The sequence below is a fragment of the Pipistrellus hanaki genome (assembly GCF_964339955.1).
Source record: "Pipistrellus hanaki genome assembly, chromosome: 1".
In the NCBI taxonomy this organism is placed as follows: Eukaryota; Metazoa; Chordata; class Mammalia; order Chiroptera; family Vespertilionidae; genus Pipistrellus; species Pipistrellus hanaki.
Window position 1 is genome coordinate 205,586,544 of NC_140503.1, and position 6,000 is coordinate 205,592,543.

Consider the following 6,000-nt stretch of genomic DNA (forward strand, 5'->3'; position numbering starts at 1 on the left):
ATGTTGGTTTTCTTAAGTTTTAGTGGATTTAATCATCCACATTATTTTACAGTGAGGTGTAGAAAGTTCTGCATGTAAAATGAAGCTAGTTGATTTTGGCTTTTCAGAAGTTTGCCTGTGGGTTTTTTAGAAATCTTTTTATTTTCCAGGGAACGTTTGCATAATTTATCCACAAATCCTATTTATGTTTCGAAATGGCAAGAAGAACAAACTGCTTTGGGTTTCAGGGAGCTGGAAGACTGCAAAATCCCTACCTGTTTTCAGGACATCTGAGTAGTTTAAGCGTTTGGGATGCCTTTAAGAGAAAAGCTGTTTTAGTTTCACATTTTGCTTTCAGCCTTGCTGATAGATCTTAGAAAAATCAAAATAAGAAAGACTCTGTGTATGTAGGCTTTCTAAAACTCAGAGAAATATGCATTCATTGGTTGCTCATTCACTAATATTGGTCAAGCATTCATAATGAAATTTAAAGGAGATGAGAGCTATAATCAATCCAACCTCTGCTCTGAAGAAGCTCTCAGTCTGCTGAGGGTGAGGACAAATAAAGGTTGGAGGAAATGGTAGCCTCTCTTGTTATGGAGCCACTCTTGACAAAGAAGAGGTTGTTATGGAACAGTTCTTGTCAAATAAGAGGCATAAGTCTTGAAGAGCTAGAGCAGATGAATAATTGTGGACTAGGACAGGGAGGTGATGCTGAGCCATCATATGATTTTTTTAATGATCAGTAAGATGTTAGAAGTGACATTGTAAATGTATGCTTTGAGGATATGCAACTCTGCTGCTTCCCAGGCATAGAAATGATAGATGAAGCATAATAAGGGGACAATCCTCCACAGTTCAAAAAAGGGTACACATCTCTGTGGTTCATAAAATAAAAAAGAATAAGGGGAGCTGAGAGCTATGAGGGAGTCCTGGTGATCTCTAGATTCCCCAGAAGGCTTGGAGCATAAATCCTATGGGGTAACTGGGACTTAGCTGCCTAATAGTGCAATGATCACTCATCAGTGCCAGGGTACTGTTCTGTTCTCTCTCTTGTTGTGAAAAGTGGCTGCTTTTTTAGTTTGTATGAAGTGTATACATTCCAATTATGGGCTAAAATAATTCTTTTGACTCAGTGACTATATCTGTGAATGCTTCCAAGGCAAGAGCTCCCTGCTTGCCCCTGTATCACCCAGCATGAAAGAAAAGACAGGAGAAATAAATTGGATAAATAAAAAAGAAATCTCTAGACTATGGTACTAAAATTCCAGAACATTAAGTTTAAAAAGAGCAATCTCAAAGGTAACAGAGATAAGAGGTAAATTAATGAAATAATGACAAATGCACTAATATTGTAGTAATTTCTTTCTCCTTATCAGAATAGTAGCCATAGGAAATGAGAGAAAATAACTGCCACTTTATAATTTTATACCCACGTAAACTATAATTTAAAAAATAGGCTTAAAAAAATTCAGACAAAGATTAAAAGAATTTACCATCAATAGCTCTTATTAAAAGAGCCCGTGAAGGATGTGCTTAGCAAATGAAGAAAGCTAAGGAATAGATACAACTAAAAATTGTGAACACAGAAATTAACAAAGTATCTTAGAGTATAAAGATGAAAATAACTTAAAAAGAAAAATATGGATTCAAATGTCTAGATAATATAAAAAGGAAGATTGTTACTAGGCTTTAAAAGGACAGATTTAAACATGATGAAGTCATTGACTTGTTTATGAAAGGACAAAAATAGTAAATAACTTTAGACTTCTTAGAAATTATGAAATGTTAATATTAACTACTGAAACAGAAACACAATTTATATATTAAAAACCAGAAGTGAAAACAAACAAACAAACACATAGACATCTCAGATAAAGCAAAAATTGAGAACAAAAAATAAAGGATAGAATGATGTGATATTTAATTTTATGTGTCAATTTGACTGAGGTAAGATATGCCCAGTTCGCTGGCAAAACATTATTTCTGAGTGTGTCTGTGAGGGTGTTTCCAGAAGCAATTAACATTTGAATTGGTAAACTGAGTAAAGCAGAAAGCTGTGCCCAGTGTGGGTGGGCAATACCAAACCACTGAGATCTGGAATGGAACAAAAAAGGTGGAGAAAGGGCCAAGTCTCTCTCTGCTTATGTTGAGACATTCATTATCTCCTCTCCTGGGACAGGGGTATTCCTGGTTCTTGGCCTTGAGGTCCAGATCAGGATTTCACCATCTCAGGCCCTTCAAACTTGGACTGAATTTCACTACTTCCCTGGTTCTCAGGTGGCAGATTTTGGGACTCTGTCATCATGAAATTCCTATTATAAGTCTCCTCTTGTATATATTTTTCTTTATATACTAGAGGCCCAGTGCACAAAATTCATGCATGGGTAGGGTTTTTAGGCCTGGCTGGTGATCAGGGCCTATCTGTGGGGTGACCCCCACTGGTACCCACCTTGGCTGGCCTGGGGCTTGTGGGCTGAGGGTAGCTCCTGCATTAAGTGTCTGCCCCATGGTGGTCAGTGTGCATCATAGCAACCGGTAGTTACACCGATAGTTCTGCCATTTGGTTGATTTGCATATTAGTCTTTTATTATATAGGGTTTCCTATTGGTTCTGTTTCTCTGGAAGATACTAATAAAAATGATAAATGGAAAACATAAAAAATATATAGGACTTGTGTTGAATAACATTTAAAAACCTGAAAGATTAATTTAATTTTTATTTAGCTTATTAAAAAAATTTTGTTAATCCTTATCAGAAGATATTTTTCCATTGACTTTTAGAGAGAATGGAAGGGAGGGGGAGAGACACACAGAGAGAAACTTTCATGTGAGAGAGTCAAACCAAACATTGATTAGTGCCCCCTCACACAACCTTATTTGCCCTGACCAAGGCTGAGGATGGATCTTGCAACTGAGGTACGTGCCCTCACGTATGTGCCCCAGACTGGAACTTGGGATTCTTCAGTCTGCAGGCTGATGCTCTCTTCTCTGAGGCAAACTGAGTAGGGCTGAAAGATCAATTTTAAATTTATTGAAATATACAGTGTGACAATATTCTTTAAAATTTTACAAACTGGAAAAATGCTACTTTAAAATGAATAAATGTGTATCTTATTTGTATAAAAATTTTAAAGGATAAGAAGGACCAAGATCAACATCAGGATAGTGGTTAGAGGATAAGTGGCTGAGGAAAGAACATAAAGAGAGTTTCAATTCTATCTGTAATGCTTTCCTTTATAATAGTAAATGAAGCATATTTTAAGGTGTGTTTGAACTAGGTGATAGCACATTATTTTCTGTTTGTTTCAAAATTTTGAACAGATTTTCATGTGAGGACCATGTGGGAAGTCTCTCTCTATTTTTCATTCTTTTCTGGCAGTGATTTTAAGCCATGGTAGGATTTTCATAAAATCCTTCATCTATGCCACTCTGCCTCTTCTACTTGTCTGGAAAGTCTCAGACATCTAAAAGAAAAATATCAAAATTGTTCTGTTAATGATGTAATCACCCAACTTCTTTTTAAAAATATATTTTATTGATTTTTTTACAGAGAAGAAGGAAGAGGGATAGAGAATTAAACATCAATTAGAGAGAGAGGTTGATCAGCTGCCTCCTGCAACCAAGGTACATGCCCTTGACCAGAATCAAACCTGGGACCCTTGAGTCCACAGGCCAATGCTCTATTCACTGAGCAAAACCAGTTAGGGCAATCACCCAACTTCTTATCAAGGCCTTCCTTTCTATGAAATGTAAAGAAGACGGTCAGTACTGAATATTGTCCTCAATGTTCATCATAAACTGCATGAAGGCTGATCCCACCAGGCTTGTCCAACCCTGCCTTTCAGTGCCTGCACCTTGGCATATGGCTTAATAAATGCCTGGACAAAAGAAAGGGCTGCTGGCTTTACCCAGCAAGCAGTTCCCACTCTTCCATATGCCCGATTCTGCCATACTTCTGTGTCTTTGCACAACATCCCTCCCATCCCCTTCAGGAATGGCCTTGCCACCTCTTCTGATTCCCTGCAGATAGAAGTTTCTTTAGGCAGAGATCCTGTCTGTCCCTTTCAATGCTAAATGCCCCTCTCCTGTCACATTTGTGGAATGAATGTATTCTTATGTAGGAGTCCAGAGTTGATGTCACTGCCCCTTGAAGCCTTTCTTGCCATAGCTTTCTTTACCTCCACAACTTCTGCTCCAGATACAGTGGATCATGACAAATTTTTTTTTGTTAACCCTCACCCAAGGACATTTTACCATGGATCCTTTTAGAGGGCGTCAAAGGGAAGGTGGGGGAGAGAGAGAGTCAAGAGAGAGAGAAAAAATGATGTCAGAGAGACACACTGACTGGCTGCCTTCTAAATGCCCCATGACTGAGTCCAAGCATCAAACCTGAAACTCTAATATGTACCCATGGCTGGGAATGAAATCCATAATCCATTGGTGCATAGGCTGATGCTTTAACCACTTATCACACTGGCCAGGGCAAATCATGGCAATTTTTTAACAACGGCTGCAATAGTACATCATATTGTAAGCAATTTTCTCACATAGAACAAAGTAGCCTTTCAATATGTACTCGCTGAATTGACTTATATCCAGGTGCAGGTCATGTTCTGTGCATCTCCTGAGGCACTCAGTATCCTCTGGATGGTGCCTCCCCTCCCTGGGGGGTGGCTGCAGGGCCCCAGCACAGGTAGATAGATCCTCAGCCACTTCTGGAAGAAATCTAGAATTAGTTGCTTAAAATGTTGCTTAATCTAGGAGAGGTAAAGATAATGTGAAATGTGGGGAGATGAACTGATAGGAAACCTCGTCTTACCTACTCAGGCCTATGACCACTGAGTGGCCTCGGCCTGCACAAGCCCTCCTGGAGGGGGGACTCTGGGGCTCTCTCAGCCCCCCTGCTGCCATCTGTTGATGATTACTGTCTGGTCTCCAATGAGAACGTGTGATATTTCATATTTCCTCACCACTTGAACAAACATGGGGCAATAACAGAAAGGTACTTGGCCACAGGAGTAGAAAGATGTATTTGCATGAAAGAGTCAGTGTACACCTTGGGCTAGGCAAACAACTGCCTTCTCTTTGCACAGTTATGAGAAGTGCCCATGTTTCAGGACCGGGAGAATAGGTACATTGACTTAGGTTATATTTTTGGAAGAAAACTCTTAAAAATCCAAAATATCAAGAAGATTGGAAAACAAAACATAACCACCTCTTTTTACAACTGATGTGATTTTCTCTTAATGAGTGACCGTGAAGTTTTCCCAGGTAATTTTCAGCACTTTTTTTAGGGAAAGTTGATGCCCTTGCCAAGTACTAAGAAAGAATAAAAGTATTTTGTATATTTGCAAGAGGGTTCTCCTAATTGAAAGCCCCTACCTCTGTTTTTAGTCCTGTTGGGGGTGGGGAGAAGAGGTTTCTAGTTTCATGTACAGGTGGGGAAGTTGAACTTCCTGTTTTAAGAATCACAGGAGGATTCAACAGGGTCAAACTTGCTGTTCTGCTTTTTTCATACAATAAACTCTGGGTTACTGATGTGATCTGAAATAGACATTTTTTGATTTATTAAGCGATTGGATTGGAAGCAGAGAAAAGACCGGCCGCCAATGGCAAATAGATTCACATGGTCATTGGCATCTTCAGGGACCTGGCAGCTTGGGTGGTGGAACAAGGCAGGGGTGGGCTCTGCTTTGAGAACTGGAAGAGAAAATGAATCATTCCCTGGTCTTGTTCTCATCATCATTCATTTCCATTTGACAACAGTCAATATTTATGATAAATGTGTTCCTTATTCTTGACATCTGTTATGAAAATGTGCAGACATATCAAAAAGTTAAAAGAATTTCACAGTGAATACCAGTGTACCTACCACCTAGACTCTCATTAATGACTTGCTCTGCTTCCTTTGTCTTCTCTATTTATCTATCTCTCCTTCTATCCATCAATCAATCCATATTATTATTTTCAATGCACTTAAAAATATTTTGCAGGCAGTCATAAATGATTTCACTGTTCA